This window comes from Numida meleagris, unplaced genomic scaffold (genome assembly GCF_002078875.1).
Source record: "Numida meleagris isolate 19003 breed g44 Domestic line unplaced genomic scaffold, NumMel1.0 unplaced_Scaffold119, whole genome shotgun sequence".
NCBI lineage: Eukaryota > Metazoa > Chordata > Aves > Galliformes > Numididae > Numida > Numida meleagris.
The window spans coordinates 202,334-224,574 of NW_018362987.1; the positions used below are offsets into that span (position 1 = coordinate 202,334).

At 39.2% G+C, this 22,241-nt stretch overlaps 1 protein-coding gene across 19 annotated transcripts in view; it reads left to right on the forward strand.

The window, feature by feature from the left end:
- Positions 1 to 22,241, forward strand: part of PCDH15 (protocadherin related 15) — a 736,955-nt gene that overhangs the window by 151,422 nt on the left and 563,292 nt on the right. The gene's annotated exons all lie outside the window — the stretch shown is intronic.

Genomic DNA, 22,241 nt, shown 5'->3' on the forward strand with positions numbered 1-22,241 from the left:
AATTATCACCATTATCATGGAACTGTGCTGGTTGTTTGTGCAGTTTTTGATGGGCCTGCGGAATAATTCAGAGCAAGCTCTTGTCTGCCCACAGCATATTTCCTTCATTGATCTAGCTACAAGATGAGTGTTAACTGCTCCATTTGTTTTCATATCCACAAAGAGTGTGAGTTTTGGTGAAGATTTTAAATATCTGAAATATTTTTGAATTCTTGCTGGAGGAAGAAAGAAGAAAACAGCAAGGCTTAAAGAGCATTATAACTTTCCAGTGATGAGTTTGACAAATAGTTCCACCCTTCACAGAAGTATTTGTCTTTTTTTGTCTCCTGTGGTTAAGCTACCAACAAGCATTACCAACCCAAAGAATGGAGTTTGACTGTGGTGTTAAATATGTTGCCTCTATGTAGATTTTGTTATAAATAGTAACAGAAAACAGGTAAGTTTAAAGGTTAGAGGACACAAGAAATGTTACAGATTCTGGTCTTTGCAGTGAGATAATGCATTATGTTCTTGAGGCAAGCTATGACAGCTTTTAGTCCTTCAGCTAGTTTCTGCCTACCTCAGTGCTTAGACCTTCTTTCCTTCTAGGATAGACTGCACGTACAGTACATATTTACAAAGGATATTTAGGCTTCTAGTTCTCCTGTTTTCCTATGCAGTATAAAAATTTCATTGGATCATATTATTTTTTTAATTAATATTATTAATTCAGTATTGTTAGAATAAGGTTAAATGGATATAGAATCAATATGGTGTAGATAATAAATAGTGTCTATATCTACTGTGGAACATGGGATTTTCCTGTATGTTTCTGTACTGGTTTTTCCTCAGCTTGAACAATTGTGCCGAACAGCAGGTACCCTAGCATTGCTAACTTTGTGTCTCATTCCAATGTATAGGAGGGAGAGGAGGTTCTTTTAATACATGCATACCCGATGGCGAGATTAAGACACAATGGGTCAAATGTTAGCCCGACCAGTTTATTACAAATCCTAGTTGCTTAGAGAGATGGGGAAGGGAAGGTGGGCGATAGAAAAGAGATAGGAAATAAAAGAAAGGAGTCTTTGTAGAAAGCAAGAGAGAGATAGTCACCACCATGGGTCCAGCGTTGTTTGTAGTGCAGACGTTGATCTTCAGTGGTGATGGGTCATCAAGGGTTGTTGTTCGGTTGACGACTGCTTCGGTTGACAACCACTTCCAACAGCAGTATGAACTTATTTATGACGACAACTTCCAACAGCAGTGCGAACTTATTTATAAGTCCAAAGTGGTCGAGTCAGCTCTCTTTGGAGTGACAGCTCAAATCCAAAGTGGCTGAGTCAGCTCTCTTTGGAAGTGGCAGCTTCTGTCTTTGGGATCTCAGCAGAAACTCCTTTGTTCCCATCTTCCGGGCCTTGCCAGCAGATTAGAGGGAGCAAGGAGGTGCCCACCTGCATCCTGTTTTTCACAGGATACGATGGTATCATTCCCCAGTCTCACATACCAAGCTGGAGTTATTTGGTCACAGGCCAGATCTTCCGCCAGTGAACACTCCTGAGCACTCTCTTCCTGAGGCCAACAGCTCTCAAGGAAATGCTTTCAAATGTTCACAAGGTGATGTTGATTGCTGCACAGCAACACCCACCGTTCACCTCCTTGGTAAGTCAGTTAGAGTCTTATCATAAAAGATACCTCAGAAAGCAAGCTTTCAGACAAAAAGAAGAAGGATTCAGACACTTTGTTAAAGGCTGCTTTTACTCATCACACTTCAGTGTTTCTTATAAATTACCCAGTAGCTGATCCTTTCTTTTTGCACATTAGTTACTGACCACAGATTTGCTTTGCAAGTCCATGTGACTGAAAATAATGGGCTTTTATATTAAAAAAAAAAAAAACATTGTTCTGTTTCACTTGTGACACTTAACCAACCACCAGCAGTTGGTTCACAAATGCCTGACTGCATTTTAGCATACCTCACTTGAACCTTGTACTGTGCTTACGAGATTAACGTACTAAATTCCTAAATCGCATACAATGATAGTTTGTTTTTTTTTCTTTTTTTTCTGGACTTAACAGGTATATGTAAAAACATTACTGACCAGTCTGCAAGCTTTAGTAGTTTTCTTTAATGTGCTTTGCTGACTAAGCACTATACTTTAAGAGAGTCATTGTACATGTGATGAGGCTTCACTGCAAACTGTCCTCTAACAGGTAGTCGTGCTTCAAGGATTTACTGCTGCGCTGCATTTGACTTTTTAAAATGCATGGTTCAGTTGGTATGCCGTTTCAAGTTTGACTCAGACTCAAAAAAGAATATATACAGATTTTATTATCCTACAGTTTTAGCTAACACTGCAGTACAATGTTGTTATTTTTGAGTGACATAAATGCAATATTGATATTGTAAATAGGATTAACCATGTTATTTAAAGGTGCCAAGGGAAGTGTTGTATTACAGTACTGTTTTTGAATAATATGAAATCTTACACGATATATATTAAAAAAAGGAACAAAAACCTTAGAGATTTGCTATATTATAAGTGTTGGTATGTGAACAGAAGAGGTTTGATAAATAACACCCTACTGTGTTCTCATCTTTATCTCTTATCTCTTGCTGCAGAGACTAAGAATGCGGCCAAAAAGTTGACTCATACCTTTCCTTGCTTTTTTTTTTTTTTCAATTGGAACTCAAGAAGGATAATTGCTATGTCTGTGTAATTCTATTGTATCTGTAATTTATTCATTTTTGCAGTTTCAGATGGCTTGTTACAATTTTAACTCCTAAAAATTCAATAGACAAACTTGGCAACTTTATACTGTGGTGATTTTATTGTTCCTGAGTAGCTAGCTTGGTGAGAAAAGGCAATTCAAATCTTAAAATTCATCTTAAACTCAGATCTCTGGTCACTGGCACAATGTTATCTTATATAGGTAAGAATACCGTAGTTCATTTAGGATCAGGGTGCTAATGTCCGTATTTTTGTGCTTAGTGAGAAAATTTGAGATATATCAAATTAATCAAGCTCTTACCTACACATTTATCTGTGTACTTTTAATTGCATTGTAATGTTGTGATAACAAACATGCAGGTATTACTTTGTTTCAGAGACTCAGAGGTGCTAGGTTACTTGTTTAGATGTACCTTCATTTTGGATCGTAACTATGTTCTATGATGTGCTTATACTGGTACATAAAATTAAATTTCATTGCCATTTACAATGTCATGTCTTTACTGCAGAGGAGAATTGGCCACCCTCTTCGAGGAAACTACTAATACATCTTCTGCAGTCTTTTCTTGCAAATATTTTAGGCAGTTCTTTAACTGTCACTTAGGCACTTCCCAACTCCTCTTCCTGTACAACCACATTCTTTAGTTTTCATCGTTTTGACTGAAAGTTGGAAGGACTCTGCAGAAAACAATTAGAAGGAAGACCATCACAGCGCATCATTCATCATCCCCCTGGCTTCTAGGATGAGTGCTGTAGTAGTGAGAAACTGGAGACAGTGAGAATAATTCATCTAGGAAGGGATCTGGTCCTCCCCTCCTGCTCAGAGAAGCCTGCTCAGGACTTTGTTTCTCATCCCAAAACCTTCCAAGGACAAGGGCTGCATAGCCTCACTGGCTGCCTGCTACTCTGCTCACCTGTTCTCGTGGGGAATGTTTCACGGGGCTCCTGCCAGCCCCTTCCTCCAGCTGGTAGGAAACTGTCGCTTCCCTGGGACATTAAAAGCAGTGTCTATGTCTAGCGAAAGGTTATTCCCACAGCTCTGATGAAGGAGTGACATTCACTTCAAAAAGACAAAAATCTCTTCCAAACTAGCACTAATTTTTTCCTATCCTGAACACTTTTTTTTTTGTTTCTTTTTTTTTTTGTTTGTTTTATACATAAAATCTTTATTTGCATTGAGGGTATATATTGGAGCGACATGGTGTGTTATGTTTATTTCAGTGTCAGCCTTTGGAACTGTTCAGCTTCTGGAAGGTTAGAAGTATATTTCAGGACAGGCATTACTCAGAATAAGGGGAGGTAAAAGTCCTCTGTGAGTGTCTTTAATGATAGGCATATCATTAAAGATAACTCCCTTTGGAGTAGCTGAAGGATTAACAACTGTATTAAATCTTTGTGTGCATGAAATGGTTCTAGTGCTGCTTTTCAAATCTACCTATTTGCCATTTGATGTGTGGAATGATCTGGATTACTTAGAAGCAACTTGGTGGTGGAATGTAAATGAAACACAAACTTGTACCTCTTCCCTTCAAAATAGGAGCTGACTCTGATTTAGGTAGCAACCTCTGATGACTTCCAGTAGTACTTCAATTAGCTAACTGCGGCTCAGGTCTTTTCCCTTCTGCCTGGCTTTATGAATCACCCAGAGGAGCTTCAGAAAACATGAAGGAACTGCTGAACAAGAAATAAAAGCGATTGAGGAGATTTCTAAGTACACAGAAAGAAGTATATGAAAGTAATTTGTAGAAAGGTAGTGATTGTATTCTTAATAGTTCTTCAGTCTGATCGAGTGTCATGAAGGATTTGTGTAACTGAAGAATCTTGCATGAGCTACTTTTCTTGAATCATTTCCACTCCGTTTCCCTACCAGTCCCCAGATGTGTGGTGGATTTTCTTATGAAAGGACTGGCTGTGGTTTCATCCACTTTTGCAGTCTGCTTCCATTACTGTCTGTAGTAGAATCACAGAATCATAGAATTAGCTAGGTTGGAAAAGACCTACAAGATCATCCAGTCCAGCCATCCACCTACCACCAATAACCCCACTAAACCATGTCTCTCAATGCTATATCTAAATGTTTCTTGAACACCTCCAGGGACGGTGACTCAACCACCTCCCCGGGCAGCCCATTCCAGCGCCTGACCACTCTTTCAGACAAGTAGTATTTCCTGATGTCCAGCCTAAATCTCCCCTGGCACAACTTGAGGCCATTCCCCCTTGTACAAGTTACAAGAGAGAAGAGGCCAACCCCCAGCTCACTACAACCTACGTTCAAGTGAATGTGATGGAATGTTGCTTGAATTTCCATGAAATGTGAAGAGTATGTTTTAGCCTAGTGTCCTAATGGTTCTCGTAACAGAGAAGTCTACAAATCTTATTTTTTTTCACCTCACATCTCATTTACTCTCAAACTGTTTATTGTGGAGCACTGTGTTCAGCCCTACTGTAACCAGGCGAGATGGATGTATCACAGAATCACAGAATGGCGTGGGTTAGAAGAGACCTTAAAACTATATCGTTCCAAGCCTTCTGCCATGGGCTAGGTTGCCACCCACCCCATGTCAGCAGCATCAGGCTGCTCAGGGCTCCATCCAACCTGTCCTTGAATGCCTCCAGGAATCACAGAATCACCAAGGTTGGAAAAGACCTCTAAGGTCATCTAGTCCAACCATCCACCTATCACCAATATTTCCCACTAAACCATGTCCCTCAGTACTACGTCTAAACATTTCTTGAACACCTCCAGGAATGGTGGCTCCACCACCTCCCTGGGCAGCCCATTCCAGCACCTGACCACTCTCTCGGATAGGGTAGTTGGTTTCCTTCCTGCTTATGAATCCCCTTAAAGTACTGGAAAGCTGCAATGAGGTCTCCCCAGAGCTTTCTCCAAGCTGAACAAGCACATCTCCCTCACTCTTTCTTCATAGGAGAGATGCTCCAGTCCTCTGAGCATCTTTGTGGTCCTCCTCTGGACCCTTTCCAACAACTCTACAGTCTTTCATGTTCTGGAGGCCCCAGGCCTGGATGCAGTACTCCAGGTGGGGCCTCACAAAGACAGAGCAGAGGGGAACAGTGATCTCCGTCTCCATGCTGCCTCTCCTCTTTTGATGCAGCCTAGGGTACTGTTGGCCTTCCGGGCTGCAAGAGCACAGTTCTGGCTCACGCCCAGCTTTTTGGCCACCAGGACTCCCAAGTCCTTCTCTGCATAAGCTGCTCTCAATGAATTCTTCTCTCAGTCTGTACACCTTGCACTTGGCCTTGTTGAACCTCATTAGGTTGATTTCCTAATCCCTTCCTTCTATCGTATCAGCTGCATCACTCAGCTTGATGTCATCAGTAAACTTGCTGAGTGTACACTCGATCCCGCTGTCTACTTCAGAGTTAAAGATGCTGAAGATCACCGGTCCCAGGACAGAGCCCTGAAGGACACCACTCGTCTCTGGCCTCTACCTGGACAAAGAGCCATTGACCATAACCATCTGGCTGCAGCTGTCCGACCAATTCTTTAATCCACTAAACAGTCCAGTATTTAAATCTATCTCTCTACAATTTAGAGATGAGAATGTGGGACCGTGTCAGAGGCCTTGCAGAAGTCCAGGTAGACGACATCAGTTGTCCTTCCTTTGTCCACCAGTGCTGCCATACCATTATAAAAGGCCAACAGTTGTAGTGGAGCTTTCATCTGCTCCCTGCAGTTAACTGAAAATCATCGGAGCTGCGCATTCAAGGTCACCTTAGGCTTCCTTGGAATAATGGATATTGAAGCCTGTAGTTTTTAAAGCTAAGAAAAAGACTTCTATGTTGAATAAGAACAACTCAGAGAATCCAAAATGAAGAATGAAAGATAAGTTATTTGTGTTGAAACTAATATGTCTAGTAGGCCTTATCAGATCAAATAGCTCTTTATTTAGCTGTCTCTTCAAGAAGTCTAGATTAATTGATCTAAATAGTCTCATTTTGCTCTCCCCATTACTGTAGAACATCCTGTCATGAACAAATGGGTTGCTGAATTCAATTCTCTCACTTAATGTCTTCAGTAGTTGAATCTGTGCATCATTCTAGCCTTAGTTCTGCCTCTTGTTTTTAATATCAACTGCAAGTGAGCAGATTCATTTTAGTAAACAAAATGATAAATGAGATAGGTCACTGAAACTTTAGCCTCTGTTTGCGTGTACTTACTCTGGGACCTGTTCTATGAAATGTCACAGATTTTCATTCAGAACTGTTTTAAATGCATTTTTTATGGTTTTTAAAAAGGCTGCAAGTATGTGATTGTTGACTTGCGTGTTTCACAAGTCCTTATGGGTTTCCTAGAATCTGTCACTGTGGGATGCTGAAAATACTGCTCTGCCCCAAAGCATTGCATGGAAGAGTTCTAAAGAAATGCATTTGTCCAGCAGCATATTTCATCAGAAAATTACTACCAAAATTGGTAGTGTGATGTGAAATTTCAATGTGGGTCAGTCATTGTCAAAATTGCAGTTGATCAAACAGTATTTTGTGAAACGTCATCTTGATATTTATAAGTAAGCTGTCCAAATATAGACTGATTTCCAATTAGTCTTTTAGTTATTAGCAGTTATCTGCTATACTATGAAGTCTTACTTCAATAAGACAGATTAATGTGATCTTTTGTCCATCTTATGGATCTATAATAATTGTGAAGTTGAGCTGAAAAAAAAAGCAACAGCCTTATATATATACAGTATATATATGCAGCCTTATATAAATAACAGTGGGTTATAATATATGATACGAAATATCTGAATAACATCTGCTTTCATATTCTTTTACTTCATAGTAAGACCTTCCTAAGAATGCATGAGTTATCAGTACCTTTCTTTAAATTAGAAATGCATAGTAGCATAAAACTCGAGTGTCTCAGTAGTACCAAGGTTTTTGCACCTTGCTCTCATAAGGACCTCACTCTCCTTGCACAAGGGCAAGGCTGAATCTGAATGGATCAGTCTAATTGCTAGACTCATTCCTAATGTTGTGGTCTTATGGTAAAATTTTAAGAAAGTAAAAGCATTCAGTTCTGAACTTTTGTAAATAAGAGTACAGATCTTGTTAGTTTAAATCTTCACATTGAGAGAGTTTGTAAGGTGAAAGCAGGATAAAAAAGGACCATTTTGTTATAAAATGTATGTATATTAACTAGAACTCTGCAGCTCGTGTTTATTATGACATATGTGTGGGAGCCCTTTGGCCGTGTTGTTTTACCCTGCAGATGACTAACTTAACACAAGAAAGATTTTTGGTGTTGTAATTTTTATATATATTTTTTTCCACCCCCAAGGGCTTTTGGAGAGCTTTGCAAAAGAGGCTGAAATCAGTGTGTGGCACACAGACATCAAGCTTATGAAGGCCCCCTTCTAATCAGAAGGAAAATTTAATTTCAGATCTTTTTAATGACTTTTACTTTGGGTTGATAATGAAATGTTGAAATGGACGGCAAAATGTTGGTGATCTTTCAGGTGTTCTCTAAGAGCATGAGTTATGCTGTCAGTGTGGAAATAGGAAATGACATGGTAAATCATATTTTCAATTTGTTCACTGGCATTTTGCTTGAGTCAGAGTGCTAGGTGGAGCTGAGTGCAGCGCCTATCCGAATGTGTGTCCCTGCACCTGTCTCTGAAGATGCAGCTGGTAAAGACAAAGCACGAGGAGCTTTGTGAAGCTTACAGCTACTGCAATAAGCTTGCTGCTCCTTGTCAGCAGCCCAGGTGCTGATGGTCCTTGCTTTGTGATCTAGAACATATGGCCTCATTCTGGCAAAAGGAAAATATGGGCTTGAGTTTGGAGACTATTATCTTTAGCAGAAGTTTATTTAAAATCATGATAATATCTATCTAATATCTATAATATCTATCCTAAAAAATATTAGTGATGAAACAATAACTGACATGAGATGCATTGGCAGTGTAATTACTGGTATAAATATCCTGTTAAGACTGGATCTCAGAGAAGGAGCAGCGTTTTAGCAGGACTGATTTAAATACCATACAATGAATCTTCTGTACCCTGTGCACGTGGAGGTGGATGCTTATAGATTTGATAGATTTCCGAGTGATATCAGATCCCCGTGGAATCAGAAACTGGATACAACATCAGTGCACAATTGAAAATAACTGCAGAATAGTCACTTGGACCCCAATGACTGTGTTTATCTTTTACCTCACTCATTGCTTCACTTAGGAAATAAATTTCAGGAGTTACTGCAGCATATGTGCCATTCAGAACCTCGCAGTCCCAATTTAGCTGTCTGTTTCCTGTCTCAGTGGATTTTAGACAAAATTTCTCTGTCTTTGTGCCGTGCTAATGGAAGACGTGAAATTGAATTTACCGTAATTTGTCTGCCAAAGTAGACGAGTTTTCTTTCAGTACCTCACAGTATTGTTATGCTTCACCTAATGCTTAACGAGGAAAAGGCTGACATGACGTCTTTCTGAATAAGAATGGCTAAACCGAATTCATAAAACAGTTTCTCAGTTCTATAGAGCTTGAAAACGCTTTTTAATTTTTCTGTTCTGCTTTCTTTTTTTTTTATCCTTTTCCATGTGTTTTAATAGACTCAATTTGTCCTTCTGGTTATTTTTTGTTTAGTTTTGCAGTTAAGATCACACACTGTTTTGTGATCACATCCATGAGCATAACGCCCATCTTGCATCCACTGCAGCTTAAACTGTCATAAATACCAAGGGAGACCACTGCACGTACTTGAAATGCTAACTGCCATACTGTGCATAAATTAATCAAATACATCTCTGATACTTAATCTCTGGGTTTCAACCGCAGGTTATGTGGAGGAAGGATGGTTGTGCCTGAGGAGTTGAGCACTGCTAATTTGTGTTGAAGGAGCCACGCATTTCCTACTGTTTGTACTGAACTAAACTGGAAATAAGCTTGCAGCAGAGGTCATTTGTGGAGTAACTGCAAATACTACCTCTTAATTCTCCACTTCTCAGGGACTGAGGGTTTTTGTCTGAGCCAGTTCCTCAGATCATAAAATCAGAAAGGGATTTCTAATAGATCCATCTGTCAGTGATTTGGTGCTCTAATGCCTTCAAATTAGCGCACTTCTTTTGGTATATGTGCTTTGCCAGGATCCAGGTAGGTAGAATAACTACAAAGATCTAGCCCAACTTGTAAGCATTTGTCTGTAGATGTTTGTATATTTATTTATAGGTGAATTACCAATGCTTTCTGCACCACAGTGAGGAAAAGAATATCCGAAGTTGTGTGTGTTGAAATTTGGGTCTGCTTTCAATGTTTACAGCATCCACTCTTTGTGGTGGTAGTCATCTGGGTGGGATGAACTGCTGCCCTGCCTTCCTTGTTCCCTATCTTCTGCAGCACCAAACTGGTTTCAATAAACCAGTATAAACAGAACTCTTGGGAAGATCCTCCCATTTTCTAAAGCTCCTGAGTAAATTAGGAGAATAAACTTGACTTTTCTTGGGCTATCAGATTACATTGTGAGAAATATTACATCTTTTAGGATTTTCGAAGAAAAATAACAGCTCTTCTTATAAGCTGCTACTCTTCTGAAGTATGGATTTTTGGGTTCCTGTTGTTTTTTTAACCTTCTAGAATACTTAAGAGTGTTGTTAGCATCTGCAAATTATGTATTTGGAAATACTCCATTTTTCGAAATACAACGTTCAATTTCAACACTGAAGGCAAATGAGTAGAACAAATTAAACACAGAGCAAAAGAAAACAAATTCTCAATACTCAAAGCCTACCCCTGTTGTTGAACACAGGGGAGATGGCTGAAATGCCAGCATTTCATAATGCAATTCATTAATATTGGCATTTGACAGTTCAGGAGGTTAAATGCATGGGTTTGCTACCTTGACTTCATGTTATTTCGTTGAGATTTTATGAGTCATTCTCAACTCAGTGGAAGGTAAAGATGCTGAAATCTGAATATCTCTTATGTTAATGGGAAAAATGGTAAGGCAGGTATTGCTGCTCTGTGCTTTTGGAAGTTGGTCTCTGAAGTCTGAAATGGTCAGGGTCCTGTCAGAGCAGCAGTCTGTTCCTAACAGGGGCAATTGTGAAGAAAAGCCAAACTGAAGCAGAATTGCCTTGTTAAAAATAAAAGGATAGTTCATTCTCCACAAGGAGTCTCTGCCTTCGAATTGCCTTTCGCTACTGGTCCTGAAAATTGCTTTTGTGTATTTGATCTGAAAAGCATTTTTTCTAGGAGGTCGCGTATTACTTTAGACAGAATATATGAAGATAGTGAGTTTTAAACTTCTATTCACAATCTATTTCATACCCTCACTAATACGTATTGGCATTTAATCTAGAAGTCCGTCCTTCTTTCTCTGCCACGTGGCCTTATTTACCACAAGCAGGCAGAAGGATCGGGGCTTGAGCAGTAAAAACTGAAAGTTATTTCCATGACTGTCGCAGTTCATTTCACAGTTAATCACTTTAGACCTATTAACCTTGTAGACAGTCTCTAAAACTTCTCTTGCCTTTTCCCTTTGGGTAAAGAGCAGGTGTCACTTTCTGGTTATGACAGGCATTTATGTGGTGGATGAGTAGATCAGTAAAAAAGATTAAATGTCAGTAGATACTATGGCATTTTTTTGAAAGACTATTTTTTTATCTATATTCTTTTAAACTATAAAATGAGCAATATATGAAAGGAAATGAACCCTCATTCTAAGATTCAGAGGCTATGCATCTCAAGAGCTTTAAAATAATTTTGATACCATACTTAGGTTCTGTAGTGCACAGGTGACTTAAGTTGTGAGATGCAAACTTTGTGATATTTCAGTAAATGAATTATTTAACTTGGATTGATTTTTGTAATCCCTCTAGCATTTTGCATTTTTTTCCTCTTTTGTTGATGTGTTAGTCATTTTAGTTAAGTGGTTCCTCGTTCTTCACTGTCATACAGAAGCACTGTTCCTCAAAGGAAACAAACAAAAGACAAAGACCAAGGTAAATAAGAAATCGTGGTGGAATAGGAATGAATGAATGACACTCAGAAAATTTCAGTGTTGTATTCCAGCAGATTCTTTTTCTATGGCAATCAGTGAAATAAAATACATTTATTTAAGCAGGTTGGGAAAATTAGCCCCTTTCATATGCGTCATTGTTTGTCTTCAAAGAATGAGTGGTGGGGTGTAGGGAAGATGGGCCAGGCTATCCTCACTTGAGAAAAGACACAAGCTAGAATTTGAGAAATTCCTGCTAGCTGTAAAGATACGTATTTTTTCCTGTAGAGGCTGAGGGAATTCCATTTCTGGAGATTTTCAAGCACGACTGGCCAAGTTTTTGAGGAGACTGATCACATTCAACTGTCTTGGGCTAGATGATCTTAGGACATGAAGAAAAAGACGTATTCAATGCTAGGCTTCTTCTGGCCAGTAAATTAGTTGTAATTTTGGCATTCTGCACACATAACATGTGGATGTTGTGTGTCTGCTGACTAATACTTCTAAATATTTGCACTGGATTTACAATTGTTTTCTAAATGTGGTTGTCAGCACCAAGTTGGTGAATAAGAAATGCAGAAAACTCCAGTGTGTTAGTGATGCTGAGTGTTCGTTCCTTGAAGGTATAACTATGTTACGTGCAAGCAGCCCTTACAGATGGGTGACAGGATGTCATGTCATAGTTAATATCGAAACAGGCATGAGATAACAACGGATAGGAATTTTTAAAAATTTGTTTTAAAAAATCCCCATATACCTTGAAGGTCTAGAAGAGGGTGTTGTGCTTCGGCATCATGGGCAGTGAAACAAATATGTTTTTTCTATTCGTTGAGCTTTCTACTCTAATCCAGAATCCCTTCATGTAGGGTGCTATGCTTCAAAGTTTTTGCATTGGAACGATGATTGTAATGTAAGAACTACTTAAAAATTGAATTGATTCCTTGGTCCTTGTATATGAATACTGTTGGGTCAGCAGCTTGATACCTGATTTGTGGGTTAAATCTTGCTTAAAAGATGAAAAAGCATTTTCTTCATGAATTCTAGTTCTGATAAGTTTTTTGTCACTTGGCAAAGATTTATGAATATAAAATAGTGTGTGCAGATAGGCAGGCCTGTGCAAATGATGACAAGGTTTAAGTGGTGATCTTTCAATTTATTTTTCTATTTTCTTTTATGTTTATGCTGGCATTTCACTCCACCGTAAACAGAAACTCATTTTGAAAGTAGTTTCTAACTCAGATTAACTGTCCATGAAATTTATAAATTAGAGTTCTGAGAATAACATTTTTTACCATGTTCCAAATATTCCTTACATACTGCTCTTTTCGGTCATGTAAATTGAAAGATGACTGTAGGGACCAATACAAATAAGAAGAGAATAATTATTCATTAACTTGCATTAGGTCTACTGCACATTGCTTTTCTTCCCTGGTTTTACCTTCTCTGTACTTTCCTTACACAGTACAGAAGGGGAGATGTGTTCAGGCTGCAGTAGGGCACTTTTAAAGTCATTCCTAAAGAAAAGTACCTGTATACTAAGTTGATCCTTTTAGTCTCTGAGTCTTTCTCACTTGTATTTTCCTCAGCTTTGCACAAACATACAGTTGCCTTCAGATGTCATTGGAAAGATCATTTGCAGGGTAAGTAGCAGGTAAAGACTATTTCTGTATCATAAGGACCCTACTTTTTACTAATCTATTTTAATGTGAGAGGATGAAGTGTGCTTGACAAGAGATTTGTGTGTTAAATATAAGGATCCTTCAGGAATCACTGCTTCAGAGATGGAGAAGTACGTAACTAACTTAATTTTCTTCTATGTTTAATTCCACAGAAAAGTTTTTGTGGAGAGGTACAGTGATTGGGAGAAGTATCCTGGAAGTATTGCAGTAGTAAAGGGGCTTGTCTAGAAAGGGTGTGGAAGTGAATGCTGGCATCCTGTGTCTTTTCTCTCAAAATTATTTTCTGACTAACTTCCTCCTTTCTGTGTGTCAGTAAGGTCAACCATTTGTTATGAAGTAATGACACATACTTGGATTAGTAAATATAAGAAAAAATACATCCTGTCATTCTCATTTGCGTGGTAATGTTCTATTATAAATGGATCTGGGCAATCACATTAAAGAAAATATTGTAATGAAATGAAACATACAACTTTTAAACTGTTTGAATGTGTGAAGCCTTACACTCTAGGTTCTTTGTGATGCTAATTGGCTGCAGTGAGGTGTAGAGCTAAGATGAACGTGGGTTTCTAAGAGAGATAGGTCTCAGTAATGTGAACAGTGGGAAAGAAAGCAGATCTTGTAGACTTGATCTTCAAGGCCAGGAGTCAAGAATTCATCTTTTGTTACAAAACGAGAATGCCTTTTGGATACGGTAAACTGTAAAGTAGCAGAAGTAAATATACTGAAGGCAAATGTTTGAAGTGTACAATAAGGCAAAATTTTAAGATAATTCATTGTGAATTAAAATTAAGACACGTGGAAGTGGTTGGAAGGTTATTTTAGCTGGAAAGGTTGAAAAACTTGAAATAGATAGTATTATCCTTGAATATATGAATATGCAGTTGGTGTAAAATACTGGCCTTAAAGTCATGAATCTACAATGTGAAAATGTGTTTTTTAAAATTTTTCACATTTAGTGTACTGAATGAATCAAGTTTCATATATGTGAACTTGAAAACAAACTTGATAGAATCGCTGGAGCTGCCAGTGTAATCTATAGCTAAGTATGTTGCAGTAACTTAAATCTCTTTCCAAGTTTTTGCTGTTTGTGGTTTAGTATTGTGGGTTGTTTTAATTCTAGTGTAATTTTGGTTCTTGCATCTGCTTAGAAGCCAGACAGGATAAAAGTATGATTCAGTAGTGCTCTCAAGTGTGAGAATCAAGAGCTGTACAGAATTTAAATTTCAATATTCTAAGTATTATACATAATTAATCCCATGTGAGTGTTAGAAACTAGGAAGTTTGAATGTGTTAATTATATAGAAGCTTCTTTCCTTTCACTTGGTGAATGGCAGGTGACCCAGAAGTTGCTGGCATCCTGAGCAACCTCAGGATATAAAGACAGGAAAGTTCCGTAGGAAATGGGTACTTCAGTGCTAAAGGAGGAGAAGCTTTCTTTGACACTGTTTTTCATTAATGAATAAGCATTGTATATTTTCTGGACTCCCAGAAGGACAGTGTATTGCACTTAGTTAGTCTAATGGTGGTTGTTTCCACTGCAGCTCAAAAATCATCAATAGAATTTTACGACTTTCTGCTCCACTGCCTTATACAAATACTTTAATGTATCATTTTTGGTAACTGCTGAGGTGGACTTTTTTTCTGTGTTTGTTCAATGTTAGTAGGGCTGAGATGTGCTTTTGTGTGCAGTTTATGTAATTCTCTTGATTTCTGAGATGCAGAAGTTTAGTTTGTGCTGGAGGTGTTGCAACCAATTTGCTTCTCTAACCTTGGCGTAGTTTCTCAACATGTCCTAAAAGTACCCTTTCTGAAGAAAACACAGATGCACTTAAGAAATAGAGACTTGCTACGCAATGCCAGCTTAGCTGTTGTTTGGAGCACCTGCACCTCAGGGTGGGCAGCACTGTGGGGCCCAGGAGGCAGGAGGGGCTGTAGAGAGGGATAAGGAGGGCGGGAGGGTTTACCATGAGAAACTCAAGTCTAAGCCTCTGTGAGAAGTTCTAGCCCTGGACTGGTTGCTCTTGCTCTGGGGTTAAGAACAAAAAAAAAATAGTTAATGTCCTTGGGGCAGTAAAATTCAGTTTTTGTCTCTACCATTGAATGACATTGTGCTTGCCCAGTAGAAATGTATCTTTGTTCTGAAATAAAAATGAGAACTTGCAGAGATTATTTAATTAGCTGTTTAAATATTGGGAAATAGAGACTGTATGTTTTATAATCTGCTTGACTAAAATAGATGTTCATGAGAACATGCAAATGGCAATCTACTTGTAGCATATTTAAAAGGAGATAAATCTCATAGAGTCAACTACTGCATTCAGGGACACAGAATTCATGCTTTACAACTGTGATGTGATTTTTACCTTGCTCTTTTTGCTGCAGAACTGCACAGGAGTCTGTAAGAACAGAGCTGCTAAGTAGACTTTGCTTAGAGTGTGGTTGTATGGATGTTACTGCCAATCTTAAATAAATAAAAATAAATATTAAAAAGTTGAAAAACAAAAACAAAAACGAGGGGGGGATTGGAAGAACCCTCCCCCACCACCAAACTAAGATTGTTTGCATTTCACATCCAAGGCTATTCGTCAAGGCATTATCTATGGATCTGTGTCCATGACAGGGGGACAGCAGGCCCACAGGCCCACCGGGCCTGGAAAAGAGAGAAAGGAGAAAAAAAATATGTGGGCAGTTTAGGGGCTGGCCCGGACCGGTCCCGTGGCTAATGCGACGGGGGGACCCGCAGACCCATGCCCTGGGGAAAACAAAGGGAAAAGTGGAAGGGTAGGAAAATCGTAGACGGGTCTAAAACAAAACAGTGGCAGCAATCTGAGGAGGAACATTAATTTATTAAATATGATATCGAAGTTGAGGCCAATAAATCAAAACAGAGTTCAAAGCTGAGATTCTTACTCCGTAAGCTGCAGGGGGACCACATGCTTCTCCGCCACATACCAAGAGACCAAACTCCTGGTTTGCCAGGGGGCTTCACCAGACCCCTGGCAAAGACCCCTGGGGAGTGCAGCTCCTCCCCTCCCCCTCAGAGAACCAAGCACCCAAAAACAGCAGTCCAGAGAAACCAGGACATTAACTCTTCAACTGCCAGTGCTTTACATGATGTTATGATGTGGAATACCGACAGCAAAAAATCACAAAACCATGACACTATTTTAAAACGATTGTTTCAGTCATCTTCTAAGGCAAAGATGTGTACCTTGTATGTATATAATTTAAAACTAATAATATGTACTATATCTATATGTATTTAATATTATTCTAAGTCTCATACTGCTGTTGGAGAAAGTTTAGAAAAACATCACGGAGCACTGTTGTTACAGAAAAGCATTTCTTAATGTGAAGCAAGAATTCCACAGGCTGAAAGCCATGCTCCCTAGGCAAATTGGTGAGTGTGTTGTCCCAGAAGGTCACAGGATTGCTGTATGTTTGCTTTCAATAGTCACATCGTAAGTACCCCGTACGAGTGGTCTACACATCCCTACGCATTTTCTGGCAACTGTAAAAGTGATTATTACAATATTATGATACCTAGAGCGTTGTAATTGTTCTGGAAGCAATAAGTGTTTATTAACAGAACGTAAATAAAATGTTAATCAAATATTTCTATCAAGGAACTGCTTGGAAAAGAAGACCTGCTAGGCAGTGACTGCTGTCAGGCATGCCAACAAGTTTTGCCCAAACAGCATTCAGCCACATTGGCCTGCAGCCAGCAACTCTTGCCAGATTTTTCATTTCTTTTTAGTAAACATTTTCAGTGCAATGTTACAGACTCTGGAAACCCTGAAAGAGAACACCAATTAATAACTCCTTTTTAGACCTTCTAGTTGATGGTGCTTCTTAAACTTTAGTCTTGTACTGTATTCTGAACATAGACTATTTGGTCTTACAAGAGCATTTCTCACTAAATGAAAGTTCAGTTTGCTCTTTTGAAGCAAAGGTAAAATTGTGCTCCCAATAAATAAAGTAAATAAGCACATCAGAAAGCCTGCTTTAGCCATAGTATGTTTGGGATTTGACTGCATTATGTTATGCTGCTGCTTCAACATTGTCTGGAGACATAATGTCCCTGTTCTTGGAAATTGCCGCATGGATTTTAGAGTTGCAGCTACCTAGAGTAAGCTTTGTTGCCTCCTTCTGCTCTACTGAATATTCAGAGCAGGTACTAAAGATGTGTACACAGCAGTTTTTACTGTATACTAATGGTATTTTCTTCCACTGAAGTTCTGTCAGTGCATATGTGAATGGAAGCTATTGCTGCTTTGGCATGGAAATGAATGTTAATGTTAATTAGTCGATTCTGTGCTTACATGACTTCCTGAGAGGGCTGGAAACAAATGCTACCTCCCTCTGTGCTGCCTCTTAAAACTGCTTGCAATAACTGTAATTCAGAAGCTGAGTCAATGCTTGTTTTCCTTTTTCCTTGAACTGTATCCTGAAGGAGCTCCATACTTAGAATAAATTTTCTCATAAAGCAAGAAGACATCACCTGCCTTGCTCTCTAAAAAAAGAGGAAAATGTAGGATTGTTCTGCATCTTCGCAATCAATAAATTAAAAATACAAACGAAACATGCTAGTATTGCTACCATGATTTAAATTATAAGGCACTGTTTTCTAGCAGTGAGAACCTGTCTAAGCTACATCTCCACCAAAATGTGCTCTGGACATGGTGGATTTTGCAATGAGCAAGAGTTTGGCATTGAAGGTACAATCATAGTACCTTTACCCTTACCACTGTCTTGATGGGATGTATGAGCTTTGGAAGAATCCAAATGGTCAGAGAGTAGGGAAGGAATTTATAGGTTACTGAAGCTTCTAGAAGAAAAATATTTGTCAGAGTAGAAAATGTTAAGATATAATGGTATTTGAGGGGGAATAAATTTGCTGCAGCAGCTAAGTTCTGAAATTTTCTGAAATTAAAGTGACATCTGGATGAACTCTTTCACAGAGATTTTGTCTCAAAAGTTTCTTCCTTCCTTCTTGACTAACAGATTATTCATGCTTATGTTTTTATCATTATACAGTACTGCAGTGCTTTTGTGGTTCTTTTTGTGTGTTCCTGCTTCACTCCAAATTAGTGCCTCTAACATCTATCTCGATTTAGTTCTAATTAGACCAGACTCTACATTTAGTTTTACTTAAATGGCTCACATAGAGGTTTGACTCTTGAGTCACTCTGAGGTCATAATGCAAATAAACGCTAGTGCACTGACACTAGTGAAGTCATATTGTCACTGAAGCGATGTCAGACTGCATATTTTAAAGTGAGCCTCTAGCTCTTAGTGATCTCTTGCTTTTGATGTACTCTTATGTTCTCTTAGAGCCAGTAAATGTCTGCATATTCTGTCTAGAGAGGATGCTCTTTTTTCCTTCTAATCTCTTCCTTGAGCACACTGCCACTGGCAGGCAAACCTTAGGGCTGAGAGTCAGACTGAACTCACTGGGTCTGATACTGCTCCAGCACAAATATGAGTGCTTTGTTCAGATTTACAGCAATAACCCTTTGCATTTTTGTTGTCTTGTTACCTGAGCTGCTGTGCAGTGGAGAAAGCTCTTGGGTCTGACACTCTGGATTTCCTCTGTAATGAAATGTTTTGCATTTACCAGTCTGGATAAGTACGATTGATAGATTTCTTCAGGTTTCTCCTTGAGTGAAGGTATTGTGTGGGGAACAGAGATAGATTTATCCTCTTTTGTCTGACACTTGATAACTGTGTTCTAAGAATACAAAGCTGGATTGTTTGGCCATCCATGTATGACTTAGATGCCAGGAATAAGATGATAATATTGCTGCAAGAATGAAGATAGAAGCACATCACCTCTTTAAGAGTGCAGGTCTATATCAAATGGAAGGATAGAGTGTGTATCCGAATTTTTGGGTTTTGTTTTTTTGGTACATGTGTACTAATACTTAGAGGAGAACTTGAGCAGGCTGTTTTACAGGACTTATTTAAATAATGAAGAAACATAGGTGGAAAGGGTGAGTGTGGTGCTTGTTGTGACTGCATGAGAGCTTCCCATGCCAGGGCAGTTGTGTTACTCAGCTGTTGAAGAAGGAGAACCATGCTTGTTCTGTCAGCGCAGGCAGAAAACATTTGCCATAGCACACTTCATGTGCTGGTCCTGCTGCATGTTGCCTTGGTGTATCATGTCAGTGCATTAATGGCTTTTCACAGCCTTGTCGGTAGGCTTGGCTTCAGCAGAAGGTGCTGGGACTCTGGAGGCTGTTGGGTAGCTGCCCTGGTGGCTCACCACGCCTGTCGATCCTTCAGCACATTAATCAGTGTGCTCCTCTGTTGAGTAGGTCATTTTGTTTCTGTGCCTCCTACAGCGAGGCTGTTCTGAAGGTACTGCTTCAGACCGGCTCTGGCTCTCTTAAATGTATTTCTCCTTGTGCCAACAAATTTAACTTGACTTAGCTTAAGTTTGCCCTTCATACACCTGCTGTGTGTAGAGCATAGCAGGATCTTTGCCTGGCTTTCATTTTGCCAGATGCAAGATGACCACCCTATCTGGTCTTGTTAAACAATGTTGTTCCCTACCTAACTCTGTATACCTTGCCTGCTGTACACTGAGACGAGATTAATTTCCAGTACGTCGTCAGGACAAGGCATTGTATTCCAGACGAAACCTCATGAGTTGCAGTCCTCTAGCTCAACCTGGTACTAGGAAAACTGACTTTGCAAAGAGAGGTAAAAAAGCTTGTGATGGAAGAAGCTTCTTAAAGAGACTCACATCTGTAAGCAGTTGGTGAAATTGAGAAATTAGCTGGTAAATTCAGCTAATTATGTTGTGGGTTGTTAGAGTTAGGGTAGTATGATTAGGTTGAGGTTGGACTTGATGATCTTGAAGGTCTTTTCCAACCTGAGAGATTCTGTGATTCTTTGATTTGGATCATACAGACTTGGGTTGTAGTTGTTTGTTTTTTTTTCACTGAGTGCAAATTTCTGTGAACTCTTTTGCTTAACCAAAAGTTGCTGCTGATCTTTGCCATTAGGCACATATGGTCATTGGGAAGTGTTTTCCTTTTCTCCTCTGGACTCAACCCTTGCTCTCAACTGATAAATAATGGATTTAAGGAATTCTTAGTGAGAGCACTCAGTTGTGATCTAAGCAGCACTTTCTGACTCAGTGCCTGAAGTTACTGCCAGGCATGTTAGATTGATCCTCTGCTGACTTGACTCACAGTTAACTTTTTTCATTCTTAGATTATTTGTGTTTCTACACTGCCTGTCATTAGCTGAAAAAAGCACTCCGTAGCGCTAACGAGACATTTCTAGGCTAGCTAGTCATCTGTTTGTGGAACTCAGAATCACCAAGTAACAGCCAAAGTTAAGTTTTTAGCACACGATAATATTTCTGTTTTTTAACACATACTTGAAATGTGTCAAAACAAAACACACTTTCATGAACTCCTGGTGTCACAAAGTTTTCAGCTTTGCTCTGGCATGATAAGTGTTCAAGTATACTTCACAAGTAGTACATCTGATGCTTCTGATGCTTCTGCAAGACCACATTCTTCAGTCTGTGGCAACCTGCCTGTTGCTGGCAGCAGTGCAGAGAGCAAGTGTTTGCTTGCGAGCTCACTACAGCAGCCTGTCCTGGGCCTTGCTGCAAGGTGCTGCTGCTGCTTGCAGACCTGGCTCCAGTGCTGGGACGGATATCAGCACTCCTCCTGTTACGAAATGCTGTGAATCTCCACGATACAAAAGACTTGATTAAAAAAAAAAAAAAGACAATCACTTGCATGATACAGCTGATCTTACATGTCCTTCAAAGCTCCTGAGCACCACACACACAAAAAATGGATTTTCTCCCATCTCCTGCACCACAGATTCTGTTTCACTGAAGGTGGGTGGCTTGCCTAAACCATACTACACACAGTAATTTTTTTTCTGCCTTCAGTAATTCCTGAGTTGTAGAAACACTCTGAAATGTGAGTCAATTTAGCGTGCTACTGTTAGTACTTTGAAAACTGGGGCATGTGTAATTGAGTGTTGAAAACAAAATCTTACTGCGCTTTCTGTACCTTTCTTACTGTTCCTCTGTGCTCTGCTTCTGATCTGTTCAGGGAGGAAAGCTGCTCCTCGTGTCTTGGGAAGGACTGTTCTGATTTCTTCAAGTCACTGAAGCTGTGCTGCCAGTGAGCATCACTGCAAAGCTCAGTGTGTAATTCTAAATGACAGTTTCTCAGTGTTCTAAATCTATAATCACACTCTAAAAGAGAAAACAGATTAGGCTCATTAGTAACCTGGCCTTGTACGGCCAATAAAATTGTCAGGGAAGAGGTCCCTTGGAAAAGTACTATGCAGCCATGCATTGTATCACAGAAAACATACCTAAAGGGGCCAAAAAAAGGTTGCAGAAGTGGCCATTTTTTGACAGTATTTCTCAGAGGTTTGGCATTTTGGCCTTATTTGTGCTTTTGTGACATTGTGTATGCACTAAGAATCAACTTCACTGCTTTAACAGTCATTTCTGAATACACATAGAAAATGTGTAAATTTATTTTTGTACTTAGTAAAAGTGAAAAGTAAGTGGAATAATAATTTTATTTCTTTCATTGTTTAATTTCCTTTTCCTTACTGTTTTGGACTTACATGATAAGTGGATGCTGGATTTAGCAGCTATGGTGATAGTAATCCCAGTTAAGATCTTTTTGTTTAAATTCTGTAGTGTATAATGGTGATGACATTAAAAATTGGCAGTCATGTTCAAGAATTTTTGTGCTAGAATTTCAAATCCTCGGTGTCTGGCTTTAATGCTGAAACATGGCTGTTGGGTAGCTGTTATTTCCCAGGCTTTATAGGTAGCCTTGTGTTTTCTGTAGTCTTTGCATGAGGAGCAATGAGTTGGCACTAAAAGTGCAATCACAAGGCCAG